Source organism: Mustelus asterias, chromosome 25 (assembly GCF_964213995.1).
Source record: "Mustelus asterias chromosome 25, sMusAst1.hap1.1, whole genome shotgun sequence".
NCBI classification, from domain to species: Eukaryota; Metazoa; Chordata; class Chondrichthyes; order Carcharhiniformes; family Triakidae; genus Mustelus; species Mustelus asterias.
This window is the reverse complement of record NC_135825.1, coordinates 4,889,879-4,903,623: the sequence shown is the minus strand read 5'-3', so window position 1 is coordinate 4,903,623 and position 13,745 is coordinate 4,889,879. Positions and strand designations below refer to the sequence as shown.

Here is a 13,745-nt window from a genome sequence, read left to right as displayed (position 1 = left end):
CCGCCCTACCACTGTGCTACCGTGCCGCCCTACCACTGTGTTACCGTGCCACCAACCACTGTGTTACTGTGCCGCCCTACCACTGTGTTACCGTGCCACCAACCACTGTGTTACCGTGCCACCAACCACTGTGCTACCGTGCCGCCCTACCACTGTGCTACCGTGCCGCCCTACCACTGTGTTACCGTGCCACCAACCACTGTGTTACTGTGCCGCCCTACCACTGTGTTACCGTGCCACCAACCACTGTGTTACTGTGCCGCCCTACCACTGTGTTACCGTGCCACCAACCACTGTGTTACCGTGCCACCAACCACTGTGCTACCGTGCCGCCCTACCACTGTGTTACCGTGCCGCCCTACCACTGTGTTACCGTGCCGCCAACCACTGTGTTACTGTGCCGCCCTACCACTGTGTTACCGTGCCGCCCTACCACTGTGTTACCGTGCCACCAACCACTGTGCTACCGTGCCGCCCTACCACTGTGCTACCGTGCCGCCCTACCACTGTGTTACCGTGCCGCCAACCACTGTGTTACTGTGCCGCCCTACCACTGTGCTACCGTGCCGCCCTACCACTGTGTTACTGTGCCGCCCTACCACTGTGCTACCGTGCCGCCCTACCACTGTGTTACCGTGCCGCCCTACCACTGTGTTACCGTGCCGCCAACCACTGTGTTACTGTGCCGCCCTACCACTGTGCTACCGTGCCGCCCTACCACTGTGTTACCGTGCCGCCCTACCACTGTGCTACCGTGCCGCCCTACCACTGTGTTACCGTGCCGCCCTACCACTGTGTTACCGTGCCACCAACCACTGTGTTACCGTGCCACCAACCACTGTGTTACTGTGCCACCCTACCACTGTGTTACCGTGCCGCCCTACCACTGTGCTACCGTGCCGCCCTACCACTGTGCTACCGTGCCGCCCTACCACTGTGTTACCGTGCCGCCCAACCACTGTGTTACCGTGCCGCCCAACCACTGTGTTACCGTGCCGCCCTACCACTGTGTTACCGTGCCGCCCAACCACTGTGTTACCGTGCCGCCCTACCACTGTGCTACCGTGCCACCCTACCACTGTGCTACCGTGCCGCCCTACCACTGTGTTACCGTGCCACCAACCACTGTGTTACTGTGCCGCCCTACCACTGTGCTACCGTGCCGCCCTACCACTGTGCTACCGTGCCGCCCTACCACTGTGTTACCGTGCCGCCCTACCACTGTGTTACCGTGCCGCCAACCACTGTGTTACTGTGCCGCCAACCACTGTGTTACCGTGCCGCCCTACCACTGTGCTACCGTGCCGCCCTACCACTGTGTTACCGTGCCGCCCTACCACTGTGCTACCGTGCCGCCCTACCACTGTGTTACCGTGCCGCCCTACCACTGTGTTACCATGCCACCAACCACTGTGTTACCGTGCCACCAACCACTGTGTTACTGTGCCACCCTACCACTGTGTTACCGTGCCGCCCTACCACTGTGTTACCGTGCCGCCAACCACTGTGTTACCGTGCCACCAACCACTGTGCTACCGTGCCGCCCTACCACTGTGTTACCGTGCCACCAACCACTGTGTTACCGTGCCGCCCTACCACTGTGTTACCGTGCCACCAACCACTGTGTTACCGTGCCGCCCTACCACTGTGTTACCGTGCCGCCCTACCACTGTGTTACCGTGCCGCCAACCACTGTGTTACTGTGCCACCAACCACTGTGTTACCGTGCCGCCCTACCACTGTGTTACCGTGCCGCCAACCACTGTGTTACCGTGCCACCAACCACTGTGTTACTGTGCCACCCTACCACTGTGTTACCGTGCCACCAACCACTGTGTTACCGTGCCGCCCTACCACTGTGTTACCGTGCCGCCAACTACTGTGTTACTGTGCCACCAACCACTGTGTTACCGTGCCGCCCTACCACTGTGTTACCGTGCCGCCAACCACTGTGTTACTGTGCCACCAACCACTGTGTTACCGTGCCACCAACCACTGTGTTACCGTGCCGCCCTACCACTGTGTTACCGTGCCGCCAACCACTGTGTTACTGTGCCACCAACCACTGTGTTACCGTGCCGCCCTACCACTGTGTTACCGTGCCGCCCTACCACTGTGTTACTGTGCCGCCAACCACTGTGTTACCGTGCCACCAACCACTGTGTTACCGTGCCGCCAACCACTGTGTTACCGTGCCACCAACCACTGTGTTACCGTGCCACCAACTACTGTGTTACTGTGCCGCCCTACCACTGTGCTACCGTGCCGCCCTACCACTGTGTTACCGTGCCGCCCTACCACTGTGTTACTGTGCCGCCCTACCACTGTGTTACTGTGCCACCAACCACTGTGCTACCGTGCCACCAACCACTGTGTTACCGTGCCACCAACCACTGTGTTACCGTGCCACCAACCACTGTGTTACCGTGCCACCAACCACTGTGCTACCGTGCCACCAACCACTGTGTTACCGTGCCACCAACCACTGTGTTACCGTGCCACCAACCACTGTGTTACCGTGCCACCAACCACTGTGTTACCGTGCCACCAACCACTGTGTTACCGTGCCACCAACCACTGTGCTACCGTGCCACCAACCACTGTGTTACCGTGCCACCAACCACTGTGTTACCGTGCCACCAACCACTGTGTTACCGTGCCACCAACCACTGTGCTACCGTGCCACCAACCACTGTGTTACCGTGCCACCAACCACTGTGTTACCGTGCCACCAACCACTGTGTTACCGTGCCACCAACCACTGTGTTACCGTGCCACCAACCACTGTGTTACCGTGCCACCCTACCACTGTGCTACCGTGCCACCAACCACTGTGTTACCGTGCCACCAACCACTGTGTTACTGTGCCGCCCTACCACTGTGCTACCGTGCCGCCCTACCACTGTGTTACCGTGCCACCAACCACTGTGTTACTGTGCCGCCCTACCACTGTGTTACTGTGCCGCCCTACCACTGTGTTACTGTGCCGCCCTACCACTGTGTTACTGTGCCGCCCTACCACTGTGTTACTGTGCCGCCCTACCACTGTGCTACCGTGCCGCCCTACCACTGTGTTACCGTGCCACCAACCACTGTGTTACTGTGCCGCCCTACCACTGTGTTACCGTGCCGCCCTACCACTGTGTTACTGTGCCGCCCTACCACTGTGTTACCGTGCCGCCCTACCACTGTGTTACCGTGCCACCAACCACTGTGTTACTGTGCCGCCCTACCACTGTGTTACCGTGCCACCAACCACTGTGTTACTGTGCCGCCCTACCACTGTGTTACTGTGCCGCCCTACCACTGTGTTACTGTGCCACCAACCACTGTGTTACCGTGCCGCCCTACCACTGTGTTACCGTGCCACCAACCACTGTGCTACCGTGCCGCCCTACCACTGTGCTACCGTGCCGCCCTACCACTGTGTTACCGTGCCACCAACCACTGTGTTACTGTGCCGCCCTACCACTGTGTTACCGTGCCACCAACCACTGTGTTACCGTGCCACCAACCACTGTGCTACCGTGCCGCCCTACCACTGTGCTACCGTGCCGCCCTACCACTGTGTTACCGTGCCACCAACCACTGTGTTACTGTGCCGCCCTACCACTGTGTTACCGTGCCACCAACCACTGTGTTACTGTGCCGCCCTACCACTGTGTTACCGTGCCACCAACCACTGTGTTACCGTGCCACCAACCACTGTGCTACCGTGCCGCCCTACCACTGTGTTACCGTGCCGCCCTACCACTGTGTTACCGTGCCGCCAACCACTGTGTTACTGTGCCGCCCTACCACTGTGTTACCGTGCCGCCCTACCACTGTGTTACCGTGCCACCAACCACTGTGCTACCGTGCCGCCCTACCACTGTGCTACCGTGCCGCCCTACCACTGTGTTACCGTGCCGCCAACCACTGTGTTACTGTGCCGCCCTACCACTGTGCTACCGTGCCGCCCTACCACTGTGTTACTGTGCCGCCCTACCACTGTGCTACCGTGCCGCCCTACCACTGTGTTACCGTGCCACCAACCACTGTGTTACTGTGCCGCCCTACCACTGTGCTACCGTGCCGCCCTACCACTGTGTTACCGTGCCGCCCTACCACTGTGTTACCGTGCCGCCAACCACTGTGTTACTGTGCCGCCCTACCACTGTGCTACCGTGCCGCCCTACCACTGTGTTACCGTGCCGCCCTACCACTGTGCTACCGTGCCGCCCTACCACTGTGTTACCGTGCCGCCCTACCACTGTGTTACCGTGCCACCAACCACTGTGTTACCGTGCCACCAACCACTGTGTTACTGTGCCACCCTACCACTGTGTTACCGTGCCGCCCTACCACTGTGCTACCGTGCCGCCCTACCACTGTGCTACCGTGCCGCCCTACCACTGTGTTACCGTGCCGCCCAACCACTGTGTTACCGTGCCGCCCAACCACTGTGTTACCGTGCCGCCCTACCACTGTGTTACCGTGCCGCCCAACCACTGTGTTACCGTGCCGCCCTACCACTGTGCTACCGTGCCACCCTACCACTGTGCTACCGTGCCGCCCTACCACTGTGTTACCGTGCCACCAACCACTGTGTTACTGTGCCGCCCTACCACTGTGCTACCGTGCCGCCCTACCACTGTGCTACCGTGCCGCCCTACCACTGTGTTACCGTGCCGCCCTACCACTGTGTTACCGTGCCGCCAACCACTGTGTTACTGTGCCGCCAACCACTGTGTTACCGTGCCGCCCTACCACTGTGCTACCGTGCCGCCCTACCACTGTGTTACCGTGCCGCCCTACCACTGTGCTACCGTGCCGCCCTACCACTGTGTTACCGTGCCGCCCTACCACTGTGTTACCGTGCCACCAACCACTGTGTTACCGTGCCACCAACCACTGTGTTACTGTGCCACCCTACCACTGTGTTACCGTGCCGCCCTACCACTGTGTTACCGTGCCGCCAACCACTGTGTTACCGTGCCACCAACCACTGTGCTACCGTGCCGCCCTACCACTGTGTTACCGTGCCGCCAACCACTGTGTTACTGTGCCGCCCTACCACTGTGCTACCGTGCCGCCCTACCACTGTGTTACTGTGCCGCCCTACCACTGTGCTACCGTGCCGCCCTACCACTGTGTTACCGTGCCACCAACCACTGTGTTACTGTGCCGCCCTACCACTGTGCTACCGTGCCGCCCTACCACTGTGTTACCGTGCCGCCCTACCACTGTGTTACCGTGCCGCCAACCACTGTGTTACTGTGCCGCCCTACCACTGTGCTACCGTGCCGCCCTACCACTGTGTTACCGTGCCGCCCTACCACTGTGCTACCGTGCCGCCCTACCACTGTGTTACCGTGCCGCCCTACCACTGTGTTACCGTGCCACCAACCACTGTGTTACCGTGCCACCAACCACTGTGTTACTGTGCCACCCTACCACTGTGTTACCGTGCCGCCCTACCACTGTGCTACCGTGCCGCCCTACCACTGTGCTACCGTGCCGCCCTACCACTGTGTTACCGTGCCGCCCAACCACTGTGTTACCGTGCCGCCCAACCACTGTGTTACCGTGCCGCCCTACCACTGTGTTACCGTGCCGCCCAACCACTGTGTTACCGTGCCGCCCTACCACTGTGCTACCGTGCCACCCTACCACTGTGCTACCGTGCCGCCCTACCACTGTGTTACCGTGCCACCAACCACTGTGTTACTGTGCCGCCCTACCACTGTGCTACCGTGCCGCCCTACCACTGTGCTACCGTGCCGCCCTACCACTGTGTTACCGTGCCGCCCTACCACTGTGTTACCGTGCCGCCAACCACTGTGTTACTGTGCCGCCAACCACTGTGTTACCGTGCCGCCCTACCACTGTGCTACCGTGCCGCCCTACCACTGTGTTACCGTGCCGCCCTACCACTGTGCTACCGTGCCGCCCTACCACTGTGTTACCGTGCCGCCCTACCACTGTGTTACCGTGCCACCAACCACTGTGTTACCGTGCCACCAACCACTGTGTTACTGTGCCACCCTACCACTGTGTTACCGTGCCGCCCTACCACTGTGTTACCGTGCCGCCAACCACTGTGTTACCGTGCCACCAACCACTGTGCTACCGTGCCGCCCTACCACTGTGTTACCGTGCCACCAACCACTGTGTTACCGTGCCGCCCTACCACTGTGTTACCGTGCCACCAACCACTGTGTTACCGTGCCGCCCTACCACTGTGTTACCGTGCCGCCCTACCACTGTGTTACCGTGCCGCCAACCACTGTGTTACTGTGCCACCAACCACTGTGTTACCGTGCCGCCCTACCACTGTGTTACCGTGCCGCCAACCACTGTGTTACCGTGCCACCAACCACTGTGTTACTGTGCCACCCTACCACTGTGTTACCGTGCCACCAACCACTGTGTTACCGTGCCGCCCTACCACTGTGTTACCGTGCCGCCAACTACTGTGTTACTGTGCCACCAACCACTGTGTTACCGTGCCGCCCTACCACTGTGTTACCGTGCCGCCAACCACTGTGTTACTGTGCCACCAACCACTGTGTTACCGTGCCACCAACCACTGTGTTACCGTGCCGCCCTACCACTGTGTTACCGTGCCGCCAACCACTGTGTTACTGTGCCACCAACCACTGTGTTACCGTGCCGCCCTACCACTGTGTTACCGTGCCGCCCTACCACTGTGTTACTGTGCCGCCAACCACTGTGTTACCGTGCCACCAACCACTGTGTTACCGTGCCGCCAACCACTGTGTTACCGTGCCGCCAACCACTGTATTACCGTGCCGCCCTACTACTGTGTTACCGTGCCGCCCTACCACTGTGTTACTGTGCCGCCCTACCACTGTGTTACCGTGCCACCAACTACTGTGTTACTGTGCCGCCCTACCACTGTGCTACCGTGCCGCCCTACCACTGTGTTACCGTGCCGCCCTACCACTGTGTTACTGTGCCGCCCTACCACTGTGTTACTGTGCCACCAACCACTGTGCTACCGTGCCACCAACCACTGTGTTACCGTGCCACCAACCACTGTGTTACCGTGCCACCAACCACTGTGTTACCGTGCCACCAACCACTGTGCTACCGTGCCACCAACCACTGTGTTACCGTGCCACCAACCACTGTGTTACCGTGCCACCAACCACTGTGTTACCGTGCCACCAACCACTGTGTTACCGTGCCACCAACCACTGTGTTACCGTGCCACCAACCACTGTGCTACCGTGCCACCAACCACTGTGTTACCGTGCCACCAACCACTGTGTTACCGTGCCACCAACCACTGTGTTACCGTGCCACCAACCACTGTGCTACCGTGCCACCAACCACTGTGTTACCGTGCCACCAACCACTGTGTTACCGTGCCACCAACCACTGTGTTACCGTGCCACCAACCACTGTGTTACCGTGCCACCAACCACTGTGTTACCGTGCCACCCTACCACTGTGCTACCGTGCCACCAACCACTGTGTTACCGTGCCACCAACCACTGTGTTACTGTGCCGCCCTACCACTGTGCTACCGTGCCGCCCTCCCACTGTGTTACCGTGCCACCAACCACTGTGTTACTGTGCCGCCCTACCACTGTGTTACTGTGCCGCCCTACCACTGTGTTACTGTGCCGCCCTACCACTGTGTTACTGTGCCGCCCTACCACTGTGTTACTGTGCCGCCCTACCACTGTGCTACCGTGCCGCCCTACCACTGTGTTACCGTGCCACCAACCACTGTGTTACTGTGCCGCCCTACCACTGTGTTACCGTGCCGCCCTACCACTGTGTTACTGTGCCGCCCTACCACTGTGTTACCGTGCCGCCCTACCACTGTGTTACCGTGCCACCAACCACTGTGTTACTGTGCCGCCCTACCACTGTGTTACCGTGCCACCAACCACTGTGTTACTGTGCCGCCCTACCACTGTGTTACTGTGCCGCCCTACCACTGTGTTACTGTGCCACCAACCACTGTGTTACCGTGCCGCCCTACCACTGTGTTACCGTGCCACCAACCACTGTGCTACCGTGCCGCCCTACCACTGTGCTACCGTGCCGCCCTACCACTGTGTTACCGTGCCACCAACCACTGTGTTACTGTGCCGCCCTACCACTGTGTTACCGTGCCACCAACCACTGTGTTACCGTGCCACCAACCACTGTGCTACCGTGCCGCCCTACCACTGTGCTACCGTGCCGCCCTACCACTGTGTTACCGTGCCACCAACCACTGTGTTACTGTGCCGCCCTACCACTGTGTTACCGTGCCACCAACCACTGTGTTACTGTGCCGCCCTACCACTGTGTTACCGTGCCACCAACCACTGTGTTACCGTGCCACCAACCACTGTGCTACCGTGCCGCCCTACCACTGTGTTACCGTGCCGCCCTACCACTGTGTTACCGTGCCGCCAACCACTGTGTTACTGTGCCGCCCTACCACTGTGTTACCGTGCCGCCCTACCACTGTGTTACCGTGCCACCAACCACTGTGCTACCGTGCCGCCCTACCACTGTGCTACCGTGCCGCCCTACCACTGTGTTACCGTGCCGCCAACCACTGTGTTACTGTGCCGCCCTACCACTGTGCTACCGTGCCGCCCTACCACTGTGTTACTGTGCCGCCCTACCACTGTGCTACCGTGCCGCCCTACCACTGTGTTACCGTGCCACCAACCACTGTGTTACTGTGCCGCCCTACCACTGTGCTACCGTGCCGCCCTACCACTGTGTTACCGTGCCGCCCTACCACTGTGTTACCGTGCCGCCAACCACTGTGTTACTGTGCCGCCCTACCACTGTGCTACCGTGCCGCCCTACCACTGTGTTACCGTGCCGCCCTACCACTGTGCTACCGTGCCGCCCTACCACTGTGTTACCGTGCCGCCCTACCACTGTGTTACCGTGCCACCAACCACTGTGTTACCGTGCCACCAACCACTGTGTTACTGTGCCACCCTACCACTGTGTTACCGTGCCGCCCTACCACTGTGCTACCGTGCCGCCCTACCACTGTGCTACCGTGCCGCCCTACCACTGTGTTACCGTGCCGCCCAACCACTGTGTTACCGTGCCGCCCAACCACTGTGTTACCGTGCCGCCCTACCACTGTGTTACCGTGCCGCCCAACCACTGTGTTACCGTGCCGCCCTACCACTGTGCTACCGTGCCACCCTACCACTGTGCTACCGTGCCGCCCTACCACTGTGTTACCGTGCCACCAACCACTGTGTTACTGTGCCGCCCTACCACTGTGCTACCGTGCCGCCCTACCACTGTGCTACCGTGCCGCCCTACCACTGTGTTACCGTGCCGCCCTACCACTGTGTTACCGTGCCGCCAACCACTGTGTTACTGTGCCGCCAACCACTGTGTTACCGTGCCGCCCTACCACTGTGCTACCGTGCCGCCCTACCACTGTGTTACCGTGCCGCCCTACCACTGTGCTACCGTGCCGCCCTACCACTGTGTTACCGTGCCGCCCTACCACTGTGTTACCGTGCCACCAACCACTGTGTTACCGTGCCACCAACCACTGTGTTACTGTGCCACCCTACCACTGTGTTACCGTGCCGCCCTACCACTGTGTTACCGTGCCGCCAACCACTGTGTTACCGTGCCACCAACCACTGTGCTACCGTGCCGCCCTACCACTGTGTTACCGTGCCACCAACCACTGTGTTACCGTGCCGCCCTACCACTGTGTTACCGTGCCACCAACCACTGTGTTACCGTGCCGCCCTACCACTGTGTTACCGTGCCGCCCTACCACTGTGTTACCGTGCCGCCAACCACTGTGTTACTGTGCCACCAACCACTGTGTTACCGTGCCGCCCTACCACTGTGTTACCGTGCCGCCAACCACTGTGTTACCGTGCCACCAACCACTGTGTTACTGTGCCACCCTACCACTGTGTTACCGTGCCACCAACCACTGTGTTACCGTGCCGCCCTACCACTGTGTTACCGTGCCGCCAACTACTGTGTTACTGTGCCACCAACCACTGTGTTACCGTGCCGCCCTACCACTGTGTTACCGTGCCGCCAACCACTGTGTTACTGTGCCACCAACCACTGTGTTACCGTGCCACCAACCACTGTGTTACCGTGCCGCCCTACCACTGTGTTACCGTGCCGCCAACCACTGTGTTACTGTGCCACCAACCACTGTGTTACCGTGCCGCCCTACCACTGTGTTACCGTGCCGCCCTACCACTGTGTTACTGTGCCGCCAACCACTGTGTTACCGTGCCACCAACCACTGTGTTACCGTGCCGCCAACCACTGTGTTACCGTGCCGCCAACCACTGTATTACCGTGCCGCCCTACTACTGTGTTACCGTGCCGCCCTACCACTGTGTTACCGTGCCGCCAACCACTGTATTACCGTGCCGCCAACCACTGTGTTACCGTGCCGCCAACCACTGTATTACCGTGCCGCCAACCACTGTGTTACCGTGCCGCCAACCACTGTGTTACCGTGCCGCCAACCACTGTATTACCGTGCCACCAACTACTGTGCTACCATGCCGCCCTACCACTGTGTTACCGTGCTGCCAACCACTGTGCTACCGTGCCACCCGTAACCTTTGATTCCCTTACCAAGTAAGAACCTATCTCTCTCTGTCTTAAATGCACTCAATGACCTGGCCTCCACAGCCTTTTGTGGCAATGAGTTCCATAGATTCACCGCTCTCTGGCTGAAGAAATTCCTCCTCATCCCGGTTCTAAAGTGTTGTCCCTTTACTCTGAGCTCGTACCCTCGGATCCGAGTCTCTCCAACTAATAGAGACATCTTCCCCATGTCCACTCTATTCAGGCCTTTCAGTATTCTGTAAGTTTCAATAAGATCCCCCCTCATCCTTCTGAATTCCATCGAGTACAGACCCAGAGTCCTCAAACGCTCCTCATGCGTCAAGCTTCTCCTTCCCGGGATCATTCTTATGAACCTCCTCTGAGCTCTCTCCTAGGCCAGCACATCCTTCCTTTTGATTTGGTTTGATTTGATTTTGATTTGATTTGATATATTACTGTCATATGTATTAGTATACAGTGAAAAGTATTGTTTCTTGCACACTATACAGACAGAACATACCGTTCATAGAGAAGGAAAGGAGAGAGTGTAGAATGTAGTGTTACAGTCATAGCTAGGGTGTAGAGAAAGATCAACTTAATGAAAGGTAAGTCCATTCAAAAGTCTGACGGCAGCAGGGAAGAAGCTGTTCTTGAGTCGATTGGTACATGACCTCAGACTTTTGTATCATTTTCCCGATGGAAGAAGTTGGAAGAGAGAATGTCCGGGGTGCGTGGTGTCTTTAATTATGCTGGCTGCTTTACCGAGGCAGCAGGAAGTGTAGACAGAGTCAATGGATGGGAGGCTGGTTTGTTTGATGGATTGGGCTACATTAATGACCTTTTGTAGTTTTGTGCAGTCTTGGGCGGAGCAGGAGCCATACCAAGCTGTGATACGACCAGAAAGAATGCTTTCAATGGTGCATCTGTAGAAGTTGGTGAGAGTCGATGACTTAGATACAAGCCAAAGGGCTGTATGACTCTCTGACTCAATGGCATCAGGGCAAGCAAGGGATAGAACTATAATCACCGAAAGAAGAGGCCAGACAAACACGAGGCAGAGAGGAATAAAAGGCGATACTGATATGATGTGGAGATGCCGGCGTTGGACTGGGGTGAGCACAGTAAGAAGTCTCACAACACTAGGTTAAAGTCCAACAGGTTTATTTGGAATCACAAGCTTTCGGAGCGCTGCTCCTTCATCAGGTGAGTGGAGAGTTGGGTTCACAAACAGGGCCTATATAGACACAGACTCAGTTGCAAGATAATGGTCAGAATGCGAGTCTTAACAGGTAATCAAGTCTTTACAGGTACAGACAATGTGAGTGGAGAGAGGGATAAGCACAGGTTAAAGAGATACTGATGTGATGAGATGAGGAGGGAGAATTGAGGGTTACGTGCGGCATTAAGTCGCTGGTCGGTCTTTTGGCGAAGGTCAAGCGTAGGATCAAACCCGAGATGTAATTCCTGCTCCTGTCAGTTTGGATCCAGTATGTCTCTTTTGAAGGGACCATGAATTGGATTCACTTGGTTTTTGGACCAAGCAATGGATGGATTAAGGGCTTGCGCATTGGCTTTGTAACTCTGAGAAAGGAATAACATTTCTTTTTAAATATGGGGTATTAAACACCAGCCGAGGAAAGTTGTGCCAAATGGCCTGTGTCTGGGCTGTAAGTTCTATGCAGCTCACTGCAAAAGTTCTCACCCCTGTTCAGTGTCATGTGATTGAAATGGTATATGTGTGACTATTGGGCAAGGTCCGAATTGAGTGCCAATCAGTTGCTATAGCAACCTACAAAGTAGAGCAGCTTCATGTCATTGTCTTTTATACAAAACCAATGACAAAATTATCAAGTCCGATGCCAATTAGGTCACATTTCTCATCCATCGCGGGATACCCTGAGGACATATTGATGTCAAAAGCAAACCCTTCCTGCCTCGATACATCACGGAGGCTCAGAATGTAACAATTGACCACAAATACCCATTGGAATGTCTTCCTTTTTTGGAATTGTTTAGCTTGTTGTTGTCTGGCTGGTGAGAGCTGTTCCACCCCCTGGAAATATAAAACACACAGAAGGAGATTAGCTAAAAGAAATCTATGCTTCCAAAATCATCAGACAAGAATTCATCACCTCCAGGCACTGATGCTCACTTCACCCAGTCTATCAAACTGTATCCACTCTAAATTGTTCTCAGTCATTTATCATTTACAGCATCTTGATTCAATCAACCATCTAAACTCAAGGGGATGTAGGCAATCAATGACTCGACCAAGTTAAGGTGGCACGGTAGCACAGTGGTTAGCGCTGCTGCCTCACAGCACCAGGGTTCCAGGTTCAATTCCGGCCTTGGGTCACTGTCTGTGTGGAGTTTGCACATTCTCCCCGTGTCCGCGTGGGATTCCTCCGGACGCTCTGGTTTCTTTCCAAAGGTGTGCGGATTAGGTTGATTGGCCATGGTATATTGCCCCTAGTGTCAGCAAGATTAGAGGGTAAATGCATGGGATTACAGGAATAAAGCCTGGGTGGGATTATGGTCGGTACAGACTTGACGGGCCAAATGGCCTCTTTCTGTACTGTAGGGGTTCTAGAATATCTATCTGCCTTCCAGTGGACGCCCTGACATTGCCTATTTGTCTCATCTAACCGAGGGAATTTCAATCGGAGAAAGTAGAACATTGATTGAAGTGATAAGAATGTAAGTACATGCAGGTCTAGAGTCTAAATTTATTCATTAAGTGATCATTTAATTGAAATGCTATCAAGCTGGCAGGGTAGGTGATGTGTTGCGGCTGCGGAATGTGGGAGCTCGTGGGCACCTGTGTGATCCAAGTCGAACACACCTGCAGTAAATGTGTGCAACGGGCTACGAGGCCGCGATTCTCCCATCCCGCTGCCGGGAGAACCCGCAGCAGCCAATTCACACTGGTTTTCTCAGTGGCTACCAGCACGAATATCATTGAATTTCAGGGGGCCTATTCCCATTGGATAGGCTGAAACCAGCGCGCTGAGTGGGCCACTGTGTACACGTCAGTCTGTCAGTGCCAAGATCGGCACGTACACAGTGACCGTGCACTGCCAGCCCCCTGAATGCTGGCCATCCCGATCACTGGCTAGCCCCGCGGCCCCCACAGCGCCGGCTCTCCAGCACCCCGCCCTCCCCAT

The 13,745-nt window shown here is 57.0% G+C and overlaps 1 long non-coding RNA gene across 1 annotated transcript in view; it reads right to left on the bottom strand.

Moving 5' to 3' along the window:
- The window catches only part of LOC144479172 (uncharacterized), a 33,201-nt gene that overhangs the window by 14,664 nt on the left and 4,792 nt on the right, over nucleotides 1-13,745 (bottom strand). The window contains exon 2 of the long non-coding RNA XR_013495479.1: nucleotides 12,563-12,634. This is a non-coding gene — a long non-coding RNA (uncharacterized LOC144479172). The remainder of the gene's footprint in view (nucleotides 1-12,562; nucleotides 12,635-13,745) is intronic.